This window comes from Pelodiscus sinensis, chromosome 8 (assembly GCF_052426305.1).
Source record: "Pelodiscus sinensis isolate ZL-2025 chromosome 8, ASM5242630v1, whole genome shotgun sequence".
Classification (NCBI taxonomy): Eukaryota; Metazoa; Chordata; order Testudines; family Trionychidae; genus Pelodiscus; species Pelodiscus sinensis.
Genome location: NC_143059.1, coordinates 53,947,903 through 53,967,444, shown reverse-complemented (window position 1 = coordinate 53,967,444; position 19,542 = coordinate 53,947,903). Strand labels below are relative to the sequence as shown.

The 19,542-nt window shown below is 40.9% G+C and overlaps 1 protein-coding gene across 9 annotated transcripts in view; it reads right to left on the bottom strand.

Moving 5' to 3' along the window:
- CHST15 (carbohydrate sulfotransferase 15) overlaps positions 1–19,542 on the bottom strand; it is a 93,871-nt gene that overhangs the window by 61,910 nt on the left and 12,419 nt on the right. For 2 of the 9 annotated variants that reach the window (XM_075935307.2, XM_025177993.3), the window contains exon 2: positions 16,033–16,098. The exons of the other annotated variants lie outside the window; for them this stretch is intronic. The gene's annotated coding sequence lies outside the window, so the exon portion shown is untranslated. The remainder of the gene's footprint in view (positions 1–16,032; positions 16,099–19,542) is intronic. 9 annotated transcript variants of the gene reach the window in all.

The following is a 19,542-nucleotide window of genomic DNA, read 5'->3' as shown; positions in this document are numbered from 1 at the left end:
TAGAACATTTGGTAGCAGTCAAAAGATTATATACACAGCCTGCATAACAGTTGTTCAAAGCTAAACTTGTCATGACTATTTAAGGCCTTAATCTTAAAGTCTTTAATAAAAGCTGAAAACCTCCTACTGAAGTCAGTAGTTTTAAGCAGTAATCATGACTTCAGGATTGTTCCCTAACACTTAAAATTTACCCTAACAGATTTAATCCAAACATGTTGTAATTCCTACTCATCAGTATACTTATGTCAAAACTGCACATACTGAGCCACATCCTCATTTTCTGTAAATGAGCAAGCTCCACTGAAGTAAATGGATCTTCAGCAACTTAAACCAGCAGAGGACTGGGCCCAGATTTTTTGCATTTCTTCCTTGAAGGAAGCTTGAGACTTTTGAGCCTTGTTTTTCTCTTCACTTATACTGTATTTTAGAGCAGGTCAAAATATATGGGGGGAAAGACCCTACAATTATATTTTGTTTTGAAATTTACCATTAAAAAATGTTGGTTACAGATAGACTTTCACATTGGAGAAATTGTTTGGGCCAAAAAATGTTGCTCAAGTCTAGTGGGTTTAGATCTATAGGGCCCCGACCAGATACAAAATTGGTATCCACACCTGCAAAAATGATCGGCGGACATAAAATGGGTATTTGCAAATTTGCAGGATTCTAGATGCAAAATCTGTAAACACATCTGTAACCACAAAAATGAGCTTCAGATCTGTGTATTTGCTGGCCTATACCTCTGTGCTTCTCCAATTTATGCCTGTGGAAGCAGAATGTCCATTCCTTTATTTTATTTTCAGAATCAAATGATTTCCTGTTAGAAAATATAGCAAAAAATCTTGTGTACTCCTAAGAGTATGGCAGAAAGGGATCTAGGGGTGACAGTGGACCATAAGCTGAATGTGAGTCAGCAGTGTGATGCTGTTGCAAAAAAAGCAAACATGATTCTGGGATGCATTAACAGGTGTGTTGTGAGCAAGACACAAGAAGTCATTCTTCCGCTCTACTCTGCACTAGTTAGGCCTCAGTTGGAGTATTGTGTCCAGTTCTGGGCACCGCATTTCAAGAAAGATGTGGAGAAATTGGAGAGGGTCCAGAGAAGAGCAACAAGAATGATTAAAGGTCTAGAGAACATGACCTATGAAGGAAGGCTGAAAGAATTGGGTTTGTTTAGTTTAGAAAAGAGAAGATTGAGGAGAGGACATGAGAGCAGTTTTCAGATATCTAAAAGAGTGTCATAAGGAGGAGGGAGAAAACTTGTTCATCTTGGCCTCTGAGGATAGAACAATAAGCAATGGGCTTAAACTGCAGCAAGGGAGGTTTAGGTTGGACTGCCAGGGTAGTCAAACACTGGAATAAATTGCCCAGGGAGGTTGTGGAATCCCCATCTCTGGAGATATTTAAGAGTAGGTTAGATAAATGTCTATCGGGGATGGTCCAGACAGTATTTGGTCCTGCCATGGGGGCAGGGGACTGGACTCGATGACCACTCGAGGTCCCTTCCAGTCTTAGTATTCTGTGATTCTATGATAGGAATTAGTCCAATTGCTTCTTTGGTATAGGGATGTTAAATTTTGATGAGGCAATAAGGGGAGGTGCTCGCTATCCCGCTGTTCCTCTCCCTTTGAAATGCACAGAAGCCGCCCTGGCTCTTGTACATTTCAAAGGGAGAGACCCAGCGGGTTCCCACTGCCCCTTTCCCTTTGAAATGCACAAGAGCCGCCCTGGCTCTTGTACATTTCAAAGGAAGAGAGGCATTGGGAACCCACGCCAGCAGGGACAGAAACAGTCCCCACTGGCACGAGTTCCTCTCTGTGCCTCTTCCTTTGAAATGTTCAAGTGGCAGCTCTTGTACATTTCAAGGAGCAGGAGTCAGACCAGCGCAATTTCCGCTCAAGCTGTTTCCCTGCTGTCCTCTGCTTCCCCCACCCCGTGCAGACGCTGCTGGGAAGGAACCAGCTTTTAAGCCAGTTCCCTCCATCACCTGCTCATGCTCCCCCCCCTTACTGTCTCTCTCTGATAGAGGCAACAAGGGGGATAAGCATTTGCTTATCCGGTAGTCAACTAGTCGCTTACATACCTACTCTGGTATTGACACTGAAGGTAAAGCAAGAAAGATTTTAAGGCTTGCCTGGGATCAAGACTCCCATGATGCTTTACAATTAGATAAAGAAATCTAACGAAGAATGGAATTTTACTGAACAATAATCCCCAACCTAATTTGACAGCTGTTTTAGATATATTTGTATAATATACTAACCTCAAGATGCATAATCAATGAAATTATCCCCAAAAAAGGCATAAACACTAACCACCAGGTGCTAAGACAGCTGGAAAGATGCAATAGAACAGGGAACCTTGGAAATTACTTAAGATAAATAGAAAGAGGAAAGAGATAAGGACCAGTGATACATAACAAGGGTAACATGAATACAACTGCCCCTAAATTACAGGGGTACTGAAACTGTCAACGGACAGGATGCAAGCTGTCAAACTTTAGGGAAGCTGCTGGTAACTATGTTTCTCTGAATATGTGTGGTCTTTCCTAACTGTTTGATTACTAAATCTAATCAAAGCTGACTTATCAGCTGTTCTGCTATTACTGAGCTGTGCTCAACTAGAAAGAACACTCTCACTAAATATAAAATCAATGTTAAAATTCCTATCCATTATTGAGATACAAATTATTGATAATTGATCAATTCTTCAAACTGGTCAACACCTTGCTACATTAGAGCATCGCCATGAAATTGAGTAGTCAGTAAGCATTCATAGTTTGTGCTAGACAAAAATCATTCCCTTGCTCTTCATTATAAGAGACATTTACTCATCTTACATCTTAATTCACGTCTGTTCTAAGGAGATATAAAAATCCAGTACACCTTAGTTGAGGTTATAGAAAATGTTAGCACTCAATAAATCAATCCTTCAGTCACTTGCAAAAGGACTTTTTTCTCTCCTATTAATTACCAACATAGGGCCTTGTGCTTGGAAAAATTCTGTCCTAAAGGTATTTGCACAGCTCTTGCCAAGAGTTTCTAGACTTGGCATTTGCAAAATGGTGGACATTAAAAAGAATCACATTATTTCAATTATCATGTTGCTCTTTTTTTCCCTTCCAGTCTTACATGATTTTAGCAACTGCTATGAAGAATATTTAGAGTTGGAAACAAATTCTTTACACCATCTGAAAATTAATGATTTATGCCAATTTTTAAATGCATTAATCACTAACTGTAGTGGTTTTTGAGTGATTAGCTGCTAACTTACGATTCTTTTGATAGATGAATACCATTATTAGTAAAAGGAATAAATGGAATGTGCATAACATAACATCATCATTGCCTATTTATTCTGTGCTTTGGTAAAACATGTTTTTGCATACAGCCAAATGTTCCACTAAAATAATGCAACAAAATGCTATGTACTAGAATTCATCTGACAATACTTTCCATTCTGCAAGAAATCAGTATTATTTTGTGTAGAGGTGTTTGAAGGCCAATTCTTAATATTGTTATAACGTAGTATTTGTGTGACAATTGTAAAACCACATGTATTTTAGCAGCAGCTACCTGATCATCACACTACATGAAAAGCAGTTTTCTCCACATCCTAAACTGATTTCTCTTAAAAAATCTGTTTGCTTAAACCCCACATCTAAATTAGATGTTTCTTTATGAATCAAGCACAGTATATTCTCCAAAAGACATACGTTAAAAATGGGTGGAAAAAATGTATCTAGATTACATACGAGTACTGCATAACCTCTTTTTTTCCATGAACAGGGCACTTCATCTTTCATCTACTGCTGAGTGGGAGAAAGGAAACATACACAGCTGCATCCTGAGAAGATAAACTGTTTGCGTATTAGAGCCTATCATTAAAGTTTCTTGTAGAGTCAAACAAAAATTAACCCACAAAAACTAACCATTGATAACAAATGACAACTCTGGTTTTGCTTTAATAATTTAAAAAAAGTGTTCCAAATTTAGCAAAACTTCTACAAATTTTCAGCAACTTAAGTTTTAAAAATATTAACACTATGTATAAAAATTCATCTAATTCATTCCACAGACAGATAATTGATTAGTAAATCACAGTCCAAGGGTTGGACTAATGCAAGGTCTAGATGTTCATAAGAAATCACGAATAGGGAAGTTCCTTTTTTGGAATATAAAAGTAAGGTGGCATCACTGGATGAAACCCAAACTGCCTGCAAATAACTTCTGGCTACAAAGGGAAGCAAACTTTTCCTACGGAATACATTGCGTACACCAACAAACAGTACAAACACTAGAAGTGTGTGTATTCCAGCAGTCATATGTATTTCTCAAGTCTCCTTCCCCATTCAGTATAAGGCTTGAACTCCACCACTTTTCTCTTATGTTTTTACCCATCCTTTAACAAGAAAGTGCAATGACTATTAACCATTTTATAAGATACTACCACTTTCAATTGTTTCCATATGGATACACTTAGTTCTTGCATAAGTCACATAGAAAAGTACTAATTATGACACAAAATAAGTGTCACTCACACTTGATATAGTACCTATGACAAATTCATAATTCACAGTTTAAAAGCTAATCACTACTTACATCATCCACTTACACCAACACACATACCCATTACAATATACAACTCACCCTTTCACCAGCCTATCAGCATTCAGGATTCTCCAACATAGGACAAAAATCACTATGGATACATCTACACTACAGTTGGAAGTGAGCCTCAAGTTCAAAGTAGACAAAGCTCACACAATATGCTAAAAACAGCAATGTGGCCACTGAGGCTCAGGTTCTCAAACCCACTCATTCTCTACCCCTAATCCAAAGAACTCCAAACCGAAGCCCATATTGCAACATCCAAATCCTGCTGTCTATCAGGACGGCTCCCAGTTGCAATGTAGACATACCTTATAAGACCTAGTCAATTATACCTATAATTTGGTCAGGAGATGCAGTTACAGCACAGCAAAATGTTATAGCATATATGGGCCCTGGCCAGGCCCCAGTAAATAAATTAAAACTGTGTGATAACTAAAATCCTTGACTTTGACTGTATAGTACGTACAGTCCTAAACGTTTTATAATCAGTGTATGTTTAGCTTCAAACTTTAGCTTTTCATGTGGAAGAATACAACCAAGACTATCTGAGCATAAACTATGTATATAATGCGGATTGCACAAACAAATGAGAATATATCCTCATACTTTTCCTCCCTCCTCAAATTCACAGGAAAAGAAACCAGGAAAAAAAAATAAATTTCCATAATGATCAATGAACCAAGAAGAATTTGGCACGCACTCTCTCACACTCTCTCTGCTTAAAAGGCAACATTTGCCACAGCACAGCAGACCATATTAATTTATAGTCAAGAGCAAAACCAAAGCAAGCGCCTCAATAGACTTTTTAATATTCCAGCAGTATTCTGTAATCTTATGCTATTTATTTCCACAGTCTGTTTTTTAAAATAGAGGTGTTAACCACTTAATTCTTGTTGTACTAGATAGAGACCAGCTCAAATTAAACCCAGGATCTATATTATAAAGGGCTCAAGTGTGCTTTTAAGGTCCAGTCTTGCTTGCACTGAGGGGTTGAAGAATGCTTCCCAAGAAGCAGAACACTTTCTGAAAGTGCTACTTGGTGCAAAGGAACATGTATGATGCTATGCTTCTTCATGGGCTTCTGTCTACTCCACCAGCATGTTAGCTGGTGAGTAGTAGGACAAGAGGCTATGTCTCTTACCTGTTCCCAGTGGGGTACATCTTGTGTCTCACAGGATACAGAGAGGAAGAAATCACTATGAAAATGAAGACTACAATTTTCCTCCAGTATCCCACAGGAGCACAGGGCACAAATCTTTCTGCCTTCTACAAACCCCAAAACCCTTCTGGGCAGCATGACACAAACTGAGCAGAGGAAACAGATTCAAATTGAGCAGAGAAAAACGGAAGGTCCTCAGATATAGCTGCTTATTCTTAGATAATAATTACCTCATCATAAGAACATAAGAATGGCCACTCTGGGTCGGACCAAAGGTCCATCTAGCCCAGTATCCTGTCTGCTGACAGTGGCAAATTCCAGATGTATTAGAGGGAGTGAACAGAACAGGGAACCATCAAGTAAACCCTTCTGCTGTCACCTATTCCCAGCCTCTTAAAGAGACTAGGGACACTATTCCTACCCATCCTGGCTAATAGCCATTGATGGACCTAATCTCCATTAATTTATCTAGTTCTTTTTTGAACCCTATTAAAGGCCTGATCTTCACAACCTGCTCTAGCAAGCAGGTCCACAGGCTGACTGTGCACTGTGTGAAGAAAAACTACTTTTTTTTGTTTTAAACCTGCTACCTATTAATTTCATTTAGTGATCCCTAATTATTATCGGAACAAGTAAATAACTTTTCCTTATTCACTTTTTCCACACCAGTCATGATTTTATAGACTTCTGTCATATTCCCCCTTAGTCTCCTCTTTTCTAAAATGAAAAGTCCCAGTCTTTTTAATCTCTCTTCATATGGCACCCATTCCAAAGCCCTAAACATTTTTGTTGCCCTTTTCTGAAACTTTTCCAATGCCAATATCTCTCTCTTGAGATGAGGCGATCACATCTGCCTGCAGTATTCAAGATGTGAGCAGTCCATGGATTTCTATAGAGACAATAAGATGTTCTCTGTGTTATTCTCTACCCCTTTTTTGAATGATTCCTTACATTCTGTTTGCTCTTTTGACTGCCACTGCACATGGAGTGGATGTTTTCAGACAACTATCCACAATGACTCCAAGATCTCTCTCTTAAGCAGTTACAACTTAATTTGTCCCCATCATAGTGTATGTATAGTTGGGATTATTTTTTTCCAATGTGCATTACTTTACATTTATCAGCATTCAATTTCATTTGCCATTTTGTTGCCTAATCACTCAGTTTGGAGAGGTCATTTTGAAGCTCTTCAAAGTCTGCTTTGGTCTTAACTATCTTGAGCAGGTTAGCATCATCTGCAAATTTTGCCATCTCACTGTTTACCCCTTTCTCCAGATCATTTATAAATAGGTTGAACAGGACTGGCCCCAGTTCAAACCCTTGGGGGACACCACTAATTACCTCTCTCTCCATTCTGAAAACATACTATTTATTCCTACCCTTTGTTTCCTGTTTTTTAACAAGTTATAAATCCATGAAAGGACCTTCCCTCTTATCCTATGACAACTTACTTTCCTTAAGAGCCTTTAGTGAGGGACCTTGTCAAAAGCTTTCTGGAAATCTAAGTACACTATATCCACTGGATCCCACTTGTCCACATGTTTGTTGACCCCCTCAAAGAACTCTAGTAGATTAGTAAGGCATCATTTTCCTTTACAAAAACCATGTGGACTTTTTCACAACAAATTATATTCATCTATGTATCTGACAATTTTAGTCTTTACTATAGTTTATACCAGTGGTCCCCAACACGGTGCCCGCGGGCGCCATGGCGCCCGCGGGGCCATTTTTGTGCGCCCGCCAAGTGCTCGGGGCTGGCCTGGCCCTGGGCACGTGGAGCATGCGCTGTGCTGGAGCTGGCCCGGGCGCATAGTAAGCGCCGGCCCGGGAGCACCGTGAATTGGCTGCTCGTGCCCCAGGCGCGCGGCGCTTGGAGGAGGGGGGCGCCGGCCCCGGGCGTGCGGCGCTTAGGAGGAGCGCCGGCCCCGGGCGCATGGCACCTGCGGGGGGGAGGGACCACCAGCCCCAGGCGCACGGTGCCTGCGGGGGGGGCGCCAGCCCCAGGCGTGCGGCACGCGACGGGAGAACGCCGGCCCGGGCACGCAGCACTTAGGGGAGGAGAGGGCACCAGAGCGCGGCGCTTGCAGGGGGGGGCTGGCCCCGGGAGCGTGGCGCTTGCGGGGGCCGCCCCCGATCACGCGGGTATGGGGGGGGCCACCCACCCCCTGGCGCCCCGCAGGCGAACGGCCACGCCCCTTGGCGCCCGGCAGGCTGTAAAGGTTGGGGACCACTGGTTTATACTAATTTGCTGATCATCAGCTGTAGAGATTCAGTTCTGCACAAACAAGATGTTGTCCCTCCCTCCCAGAGGTAACAACTGAAGACAGACAGAGTAAGCAATGGTTATTCTGTGGAAAAGGATATCAATTACTAATAAATACAGGCTCAATTCTACAACAACTTACACATTTAAGAGCAGCTTGTTTCCAGACATCCCTAAACTTAGCTGTGACATTTTCTTTTGAGATTTTGCTGCAATAGAAGAACACTAAAAGACATGGAATGGATTTAGCTTGTTGTAGACACCCAGGATTTCAGTCTCCATCCTATCACATCAACATAAGCAATCAAGGCCCACTGTCATCACAGTTTAATGGAAATCAAGGACTCTCAAAGATGCTAGGAACTTCACCTCTGAGAACATAGTTTCACTTTTAATAACTCCCTCAGCATTCAGTGAAGGAAAGATGGGACCCTTTCAAGAAATATACCATAGAGGAGAAACCAATGAAACGGTCCCAAAACTTCAGCCCCTGGTGCCACAGTAATTGAGTTAGAACATTTGACCTAAAAGGCTCACTAACAGGGGTGAGGAACCTTTTTTGGGTTGGGGGCCACTGACCACACACAAGCGAGAAGCAAAAAAAAAAAAAAAAAAGTGTTTTGGGAAAGTGACCACTAGCCACAGTTATGGACACACTCAGAGGCTACCAAACAATTTGTCCTGAGAACCCCTACGTGCTGAGAACCTCTATGTAGTAAGAGATAATCCCTGTCCTGAAGAGCTTATATTCTAAATTGAGGAGACAAAGTGTGAAGGACAAGAAGCATTATTATCCCTACTCTAGATCTTAATGGCAAACTTATTCTTCAGTTTTTAAAAATATATATGGCAGCCAAAGAAATGATAAAAAAGCAATAAATATTTTTTTCATGCAGATAATGCCATCAAAAAATGAGCATAAGTAAGATATATGAAAATGTAACAATAATAAGAATCCAGAGTTGAGGTAGTCACATTGCAATTCTAGAGAGGTTAGAAATGTGTTATTTGATAAGTGCCTCACAAGAGTAGAGAGGTTTGAAAAATGGATTACATGTATATTTGTTTCATATACAATACCACGATGATACATGTGCCAATGTTATGTGATAGGAAGAACACCCTTACAGTCACAGAAATATCTCTTCATACATCATGATAAAAGCTCAACTTGTTATGCCTTTTCCTCCTCTCCTCAGGAATGGCGTTGTCCCCTTGACTGTGTATTTTATTGCACAACACAATGCCTTTCATAGCAGCTGTCAGTTTCAACAGAGGATCAAGCATGGAAAACCTTCAAAGCTATGGGTTGTTGAACAAACTTTAGTCCCAAATGCCTCTTGCATACTTCTTCATAAAACTGATCCTTGTAGTCCTTGAAAAACTTTAAAACAAACAAGCAAACTTTTTCTGCAACTTTACATAAACAAATTTCTCACAGCTGTAAGGAATATTTTCTTTAAAAAACAAAAACAGAAGTACTTGGGTAGACTAGGAGCTTAAGATAACAAACAACTTGTAAAGTAGCTCAGTTTGAGGCCAAATGAAATTGACAGTGTCTCTTTTACCAGGCTTGTGAAAGCTCTTAGGGATAGCAGTTACTACTGAAAAGATATTCGTGTCGCCATAAACATGTTCCCTTTACTTGCAGAGCAAGGAGGTTTTTCACCTCCTATTTTGTCTAAATAATAGATATAAATACAATTATTTTTCAATGTTTGTCCAAAAACCACAGCAAATGACTATTGTTCCCTCTGTGATGAGAATTATGATCTAAACAGAGAGCACAGAAAAGTATCTGTACTGGACAAAGTTATTTGGATTTCTATTCTATTAAACATACATTTTCAGCAGCTTCATCCATGGAGTTTCAATAGAACTTCTCAGGCTCAAATGTAATGGAGCTTAATATGGGTCATAACGGAAGAGCCAATATTTTAGCACTATTCCCATGGAACATCCTCAGCTTTTGGAAATCTCTTCTTTTTACTACTTCATCTCTTCCCACAGGTCTTTAGAAAGAGAACCACATCTGATTCTTTTATCAGTATATTTATACTGCTTTATTTACACTGCCATTACGGAGATCAAAATCAAAGGCATCAATATAGAGAAAAGAGCCCTTGGATGCTGTTACAGGATATCCCTGTAGTAGATCAAAGAGAAACACACTATTTATGTCTTACATGTGGAGAGGGTATGCCAAAGAGGCATTTTCAGCCTCTGGACCAGAGGTGGGCAGCAAGCGGCCTGTGGGCCAGACGTGGTTCGCTAGGGTTACTAATGGCAGGCCTTAGGACGCTTTACAGTATTTATCTGTGCATCGATAGGTATTGTCACTCCCAGCTCCCATTGGCCAGGAATGGTGCTCTGTGGCCAATGGGAGCTGTGATGCGCAGGTAAATAAAGTGTCTCGTGGCCCACAACAGGCTAACCCTAGCAAACCATGTCCGGCCCACAGGCCTCTTATTGCCCCTTCCCTCCCCGCTCCCCCCTCCGCTCTGAACTACGACAGCCCAAAATTGCTCAGTAAAAGCAGCTGGAAGAAGTTAAAGAGGAGAAAAGTAAGATCCTCCTTACCCTAATCCAAAGATTTAAGCCTTAAACTCTGGGCTCTATCACAAAGGAATTTTGTACTCTCCAGCAGCTCACTTCAATACAACCATAAATGGGTAATTAACTCCTGGATCTCCAACATGAAGATGCTGCTTGGAACCTCTCTCTCTGAACTCTGAGACAACTACAGGTTTATCCATTGTCAATCTGATACCTGCCTCCTCCTCCCATGTGGAGCTGGCTGATCCTATCCTTGCCTTTCCTGCAAATGGGTGGAGATTTATGATCAGAACTGCCTTACATGTGTGAGCCACTGATTCTTTATCAAGACATGAGTGATTGTATTGTGAAAATTCGTGATTTGGGGGAGTATAAGAATCTACAACAGATTAGTAGTAGTACTAGTGATAATACACAAGAAAGGAAGCGTGTTGGAGTGCAATAACTACAGAATGATTGCCTTAACGAGACATCTAGACAAGGTGCTGATGATGATACTGACGGAGAGATTGAGATCACAGATAGAAGAACATGTAGCAGATGAGCAAGTGGAATTCAGGAAAGATAGAAGTAACCTACAGCAGATATTGGCACTAAGTTGGATACCGGAGAAAGCTTGTGAAAGAACAAGAACATCTACAACTGCTTTGTCCATTTTCAGAATGCATTTGATAGTATAGATCATAAAGTGATTTGGGTGGTGCTGAAGTCATACAGAGTGGATAGCAGACTGATACGGCTGTTGAAGGATATCAACAATAATGCGTAGGCAGTGGTGAGAACGTGTGGACAGTTGGGAAGTTGGTTTAGAATGAGCAGAGTTATGAGACAAGGAGATCCTATATCGCCAAGTATCTTCATCACACACCTAGAGAGAGCAATGAACAAGATCAAGGAAAAAGTAGAAGAGATATTGGTGCACAGGATGAGAATTAACAACTTGAGGTTCGTGAATGATACAGGTATCATTGAGGAGTATGAGGAGAAGTTAGTGAGAATGGTGCAGGTGCTAAATGAGGAAGGGAATCGGTAATGACTTATTATGAATATTGATAAAACGAAGACAATGGTATTTGGAGATAAGGAAATAGGAAGGAAGGATCAGTGTAAATGGGATCAAACTAGAGAATGTAGAGAAGTTCACATATTTGGGTAGCAACATGACATACGATCTAAACTGTAAGCAGGAAATAGCGACTAGAATAGCGAAAGCAAAAGCAAGTTTGAAGGCGATGGATAAGATCTGGAAAAGTAAAGCGATTAGCTTAGGAACAAAGCTGAAAATCTTGAAAACATGAGTATTTAGTAGCATGTTGTATGGATGTGAGACATGGGTGATAATGAAAGATTCAAAGAGAAGGATACTGGCATTTGAGAGGAGTTGTTATAGAAAAATTCTTAGAGTAGGATGGATGCAGAAGGTTACCAATGAGGAACTATATAGGAAGATAACGCCACAAGAGAACCTACTGCAGAAGGTTATACAATGGAAATTACAGCTATTCGGGCATATCTGCAGAATGAAAAACAAGTGAAAAGTTAAGACCCTGGTATTCGGCATAATGGATGGTCTGCATAGGAGAGGCAGACCCCACAGAGAATGGTTAGATGATATAGTAGACTGGTGTGGAGCTATACAGAAACTAAGCCACTCTAAGATGGACAGGGAAAGATGGAGGACATAGTGAGGGAGGCATCGGACACCAACGGGCGCTGAGCCCTTGGTTGTTAATGATGATGATGATGATGATGATATTAGTAGTGAATAGTACTCGTCTTCCTACAGGACAGACATCCCCATTTTTGGTTAACTGACTATATTTTTAATTGATGGCAGGAAATATGGCATTTGAAACTGGCATAAATTTGGATATTTTAAAAATCAAGATAAATACAGACACCACCATAGCACTAAGCCGGTGTCTCCACTTATCGGAGGGTCCACACCTTGGTGATCAATCTTCTGGGGTTCAATTTAGTGGGTCTAGTAAAGACCCACTAAATTGAATGCTGAGGGTACCCCCCATCAATACTGGTATTCACGCAGTCGCAGGGAATAAGTGAAGTCCAGGAGAGTTTGACCTTCCGCTGTGGGGCTGCCCCAGAAAAATTGATGCAAGGTGCATAAGAACATAAGAACATAAGAACGGCCGTACTGGGTCAGACCAAAGGTCCATCTAGCCCAGTATCCTGTCTACCGACAGTGGCCAGCACCAGGTACCCCAGAGAGGGTTGACCGAAGACAATGATCAAGCGATTTGTCTCCTGCCATCCCTCTCCAGCCTCTGACAAACAGAGGCCAAGGACACCATTTTATCCCCTGGCTAATAGCCTTTTATGGACCTAACCTCCATGAATTTATCCAGCTTCTCTTTAAACTCTATTATAGTCCTAGCCTTCACCGCCTCCTCTGGCAAGGAGTTCCACAGGTTGACAACACGCTGTGTGAAGAAGAACTTCCTTTTATTAGTTTTAAACCTGCTACCCATTAATTTCATTTGGTGTCCTCTAGTTCTTCTATTATGGGAACTAATAAATAACTTTTCTTTATCAGCCCTCTCCACACCACTCATGATTTTATAGACCTCTATCATATCCCCCCTCAGTCTCCTCTTTTCTAAACTGAAAAGTCCCAGTCTCTTTAGCCTCTCCTCATATGGGACCCGTTCCAAACCCCTAATCATTTTAGTTGCCCTTTTCTGAACCCTTTCCAAGGCCAAAATATCTTTTTTGAGGTGAGGAGACCACATCTGTACACAGTATTCAAGATGTGGGCGTACCATAGTTTTATACAGGGGCAGTAAGATGTTCTGGGTCTTATTTTCTATCTCTTTCCTAATAATTCCTAGCATCCTATTTGCCTTTTTGACCGCCGCTGCACACTGTGTGGAAGTTTTCAGAGAACTGTCCACGATAACTCCAAGATCTCTTTCCTGATTTGTCGTAGCCAAATTAGCCCCCATCATACTGTACGTATAGTTGGGGTTATTTTTCCCGATGTGCATTACTTTACACTTATCCACATTAAATTTCATTTGCCATTTTGTTGCCCAATCACTCAGTTTGGTGAGATCTTCTTGGAGTCCCTCACAGTCTGCTTCTGTCTTGACTATCCTAAACAGTTTGGTATCATCTGCAAACTTTACTACCTCACTGCTTACCCCTTTCTCCAGATCATTTATGAATAAATTGAAAAGGATTGGTCCCAGGACTGACCCTTGGGGTACACCACTAGTTACCCCTCTCCAATCTGAAAATTTACCGTTTATTCCTACCCTTTGTTTCCTGTCTTTTAGCCAGTTCTCAATCCAAGAAAGGATCATCCCTCTTATCCCATGGCCATGTAATTTACACAAGAGCCTTTGGTGAGGGACCTTGTCAAAGGCTTTCTGAAAATCCAAGTATACTATATCTACTGGATCCCCCTTGTCCGCATGTTTGTTAACCCCTTCAAAGAACTCTAATAGATTAGTAAGACAGGATTTCCCTTTACAGAAACCATGTTGACTTTTGTCCAACAAATTATGTTCTTCTACATAATTCACAATTTTATTCTTTACTATTGTTTCGACTAATTTGCCTGGTACTGAAGTTAGACTTACCGGTCTGTAATTGCCAGGATCGCCCCTAGAGCCCTTTTTAAATATTAGTGTCACGTTGGCTACCTTCCAGTCATTAGGTACGGAAGCCGATTTAAAGGATAGGTTACAAACCACAGATAATAGCTCAGCAATTTCCGATTTAAGCTCTTTTATAACCCTTGGATGAATGCCATCCGGTCCCAGAGATTTGTTAACATTAAGTTTTTCTATTTGTTCCAAAATCTCCTCTAATGACACTTCAATCCGGGACAGTTCCTCAGATTCATCACCCACAAAGGACGGTGCAGATTCAGGAATCTCCCCAACATCCTCAGCCGTGAAGACTGAAGCAAAGAAATCATTTAGTTTCTCCGCAATGGCTTTATCGTCCTTGATTGCTCCTTTTATAGCTCGATCATCTAGGGGACCCACAGGCTTTTTAGCAGGCTTCCTGCTTCTAATGTACTTAAAAAACATTTTGTTATTTCTTTTTGAGTTTTTGGCTAGCTGTTCCTCAAACTCTTTTTTTGCTTTTCTTATTACATGTTTAAACTTGATTTGACAGTGTTTGCTGGAGCTGTGTATCTTGCATCAATTTTCAGTACCAATGCAGACCTGACCGTCGTAATACCTTTAGAGTAGGGATGTTAAATTTCGATTAACTAATTGAATAGTTGATGGGATTTCCATCAACTGTTCGATTAGTCAATAAGAATTTCCATGTTCCACCTTTGAAATGTGGAAGAGTCCCCGCTGGACTCCCCACTGGCTCCAGACTTCAGGTGGCATGCCAGCTTTGAAATGTACAAGAGTCCCCAGCGGGGGCTCTTGTGCATTTCAAAGTTGGAACGTGGTGTGGAGCTAGGGGACTTTTGTACATTTCAAAGCTGGCATGCCACGTGGAGCCCAGGGCCAGCAGGGAGTCCAGTGGGGACTCTTGTACATTTCAAAGTTGGCCGCCACTGCATCCCTGGTTCCTCCCATGGAGCTGGAGCTGGGGGGGAAGAGGCTTTTAAGCCAGCTCCTTCCAGCACGCCCTCGGCTTCCCTCCCCACTTCTGCCTCTTTGTGATAGCGGCAGCAAGGGGGGAAGCGAATAGTTGACTAGTGTGTCGACTAGCCGATAAGCAAAAGCTTTTGCTTATCAGATAGTTGACTAGTCAATTGGTCACTTACATCCCTCCTTTAGAGGGAGTCAAAGTTCAGTAGGCAAGGACAGAACAGGTCCAGAGAATCAAACTCCAGATTCTTAGAGATATTCTCTTTGGTCCAGGGCTGAAGCATAAACGTATGGTGAGCTTGCTCAACCATTGCTCATCACTGGGCTCCAATTCTGTCCATGTAGCACCTTTGGTGAACAGCAACCAAAAAAAAGTCAATACTTTAAACGTTTTACACTCATAGGACCAATCTAAATAAGTCAATTCACACTATTTGTGTCAGTAACCACTTACCAACATCTGTAAGGAGTTCAGAGTCTATGAGAGTGACTGGTTTCCCATGTTGCAACTGATTTTCTATTAGTCATTCTTTTAGGCTTTGAAGAAATACAAATTATGAATGGATGGCCATTAATTCAGAAGTGAACCTTCACTTTTCTATGGACACTATTAGTCTTACCTTCATTTGCTGTCTCAATACATTTGCTTCGTGTTATTCACCCAGTCCTGTGTTCGTTTTTGTCTTATTTCTTTTAATCTTGCTGAGGATGTATACATATTTAAACCTTATATCTCTCCCTAATACTTGGACATTTCATATGGTTAAGTCACACAGGGCATAAAAATATCATAAAATGTGTTTTAATATGGATAAATGTAAATGTATGCAGCTGGGAACAAAGAATATAAGTCATACTTACAGGGTAGCGGAGTCTCTCCTGGAAAGCAGTGACTCTTAGAAAGATTTGGGGGTCAGAGTGGATCATCTGCAAGAACATGAGCTCTCATTGTGAAGTTGTTGCCAAAAGGACTAATCCACTTCTGCTATGCATAAATAAAGGTATCTGCAGTATAGGGATCTGAAATTTCGATTAATCAGCTAATGGAGTAGTTGATGGAATTTGCATCGACTACTCAATTAGTCGAGAAGGGGGAGCACTCGCTATCCCCGCTGCACCTCTGCATTTTTAATGTATTAAGAGCCCCACAGGCGGCTATGCCTTGAGGCGCAGCAGTCACGACCCAGAGCAAGTGGGTACTGCTTGAGTCCCCACTCGCTGCAGTTTCCCGACTACACCTCTAACTCTCCCCTCCCCCGGGAGATGGTGCTGGAGTGGGGGGGGAAAAACGGCTTTTAAGCTGGCTCCTCCCAGCACTGGCTCTTGCTCCCCCATTGCTGTCTCTGATACAGGCTTATCAGGTAGTCGACTAGTTGCTTACACATCCCTACTTCAGTAGGAGGAGAGAGGTTATTTTACTTCTGTATTTGGCATAGGTGAACCAATATTGGAATACTATATACAGTTCTGGTGTTCACAATTCAAGAAGGATGTTGATAAATTGGAGAGGACTCGTTAAAGAGCCAAAAGAATGAGTAAAGGATTAGAAAACATGTCTTACAGTGATAAATTCAAAGAGCTCAATCTATTTATCTTAACAAAAGAAAAGTTAATGGGGGACTTGAGTAGCAGACAATCAGTATCTACATGGAGAACAGTGATTGAAATTTAGACGTGTTAGTCTGGTGTAGCTGAAACAAAATACAGGACTATGTAGCACTTTTTAAAGACTAACAAGATGGTTTATTAGATGATGAGCTTTCGTGGGCCAGACCCACTTCCTCAGATCAAATAGTGGAAGAAAATAGTCATAACCATATATACCAAAGGATACAATTTAAAAAAAGGAACACATATGAAAAGGACAAATCAAATTTCAGAACAGAAGCGGGGTGCGGGGGGGGGAAGGGGAAAGGTAAATGTCTGTGAGCTAATGGTCGTAGTAGAGTCTCCATCTCTAACAATTTTTAAAGCAATTTTGGATGTATTTTCCTAAAGATATTTTCAAAGAATTATTTTGGGGAAGTTCTCTAGACTGTGTTATACAGGAGGTCAGATTAGATAATCACAGTGGTCCCTTCTGTCCCTACAATCTATGAATAAGGAATCATGGTCCCTCTTAAGGAAAAAACGTTTTGTTTCCAACAAAAACTACCACAAATTATGGACACTAAAAAATAAGTTACATTGCCACACAGACTGCATTTCAACTTTGTGTCCTTTATGTACCAGGGCACACATTGCATGGAATTCTATCTACCTCATAGAGACATGAAGTGGGTGTATAGTATACTGCCACTAAACAATTATCGGTTGAACCTCTCTAGTCCAGCACACTCTGGTCCAGCAACATCCATGATCCAGCACGATTTTAGTTAGCCAAGGTGAGCATGGGTGTGGCCAAATTTTCTATGATCCCATAAGTATATTTACAGCCACCAGTCCTGGTTCTCAGTGTTCTGTGCTGTTATTTAACTCTAATGTAGCCCTAAATGTCTTCTAAGAGCCCAGTAAGCAGTGGAAGTGTTGGTAATGCTGTTAGATAATATTGATCTTCCGTGGTTCAGCAAATTCTCTGGTTTGGCACCAGTCAGGTCCTGAAGGTGCTGGACTAGAGAGGTTCAACCTGTAGTTTCAAACCTAAACTTCAGACTACAGGCAGTCCCCGGGTTACATGGATCCGACTTACATCGGATCCCTACTTACAAACGGGGTGAGGCAACCCCACACTAGCTGCTTCCCCCCAGCAGACCAGGGAGACGCAAAGCTAGCACCCACCCCCAGCTGACCAGGGAGACGCAGAGCGGCTTTTCTCAGTAGACACCTCAGCTTAAGAATAAAGGACTGAGGGAAGTGAGGTGTGGGAGAATAAAACTGAGCTCTGGAGAAATGTTTGGCTAGAGTTTCCCCTACAATAAGCACCAGTTCCGACTTACATACAAATTCAACTTAAGAACAAACCTACAGTCCCTATCTTGTATGTAACCCGGGGACTGCCTGTACCCTTTTATCTGCTTATTTTTCATTTGTTGTTTCTTAATACAGTTGTGTATATTTATTTTTATCTTATTGTTAGGTATTATGATCCATGAGAATGGTACAATCTAAAGCATACAATAGATGTGGGAGTGACATATACACCTCAGGGGGAAAATATGCTTCAGTTAAACTGTCAAAGCATTACACAGGTTTAGCCAGGGAACGCCAATGAAAGTCAATGAGACCAGTTAAAATCCCTGAATAGAATTTTTAAAAAGTAACCCTTAATCATGCTTAAGGAATTTAATATCAATTTGGTGTTATCAGAACATTATTTTTTTTCAGAGAACCGTTGTGCATATTTAAATTACGATTTTCATTCCGAGGTTAGCAGCACTGTGATCTGTGACTGAATCTGGTCAGTTCCCGTTTTATTTTCCCAAGCAGACACTTCAAATATAAGACAATTAGCACCCAACACCTACCATTTCATCAGGCTGAAATAAAATCCCTTGGAAAGCAAAGACATCTGCAGAGTAATTAAGACTACACATATGGCCAAACCAAAGTTAAAAGTACAAAACTGTCAACACCATAATTTCAAGGTTCATAATCATGGCTTCAGCAATAATAAATATTTGGATACACAGAATTTAATTTTATAAATATCATCTTTGTGGAAGGAAATGAAATAAACACACTTGCTGCATTTATCCACATGAAAGTTCAAGGATATCCCTACTAAATAAAGAGCTACCGCTGAATCATGCAATGTTCTTATGAGGCCGTGCTGGGCGAGACTTTATTTCAAGCTTGAAAAGGGGGAGAAAGATCACCTAACCACCAATTCAACTGTACACAGAAGCTTGTTTCCAACAGGACAAAGCTAGGAATGTTGCCATGACTAGTTCTTAATACTGTTACTTACTGAAGATGACTCTCAGAGCTGCACCATAAATGACATAAAACAATACTTCCAGCAAAAATTGAGCGTTGGGACTTTTAGCACTTAGCCCTCCTTAATAAAGCACACATCCCTCAGGATGATCAACACACTCAGCATCAAGGTGAGCTGAAGATACTAAGTACCTACAAGGTCTGGATTCCTTCTGTGTAGCAATTACTGATTTATTATTTCATTTTCATATATGAACTACAATTCTGGTTGGTGGTAAATTCTATATAACACTTCTTGGCTGATCTAATGAGCAGCCCTCATTCAAGGCTCAATAATTCATCAAGAGCTAAAACATTTCAAGCTTACCTCATTCTGTGAAATCCTGACCCCACTCAAGACAATTACAAAATTCACATTCACTTTAATGAGGCCAGGATTTCACCCAGTGAGTTATCTGGAACACATGCACCAGGTAGAATACCTAACCTTGACTT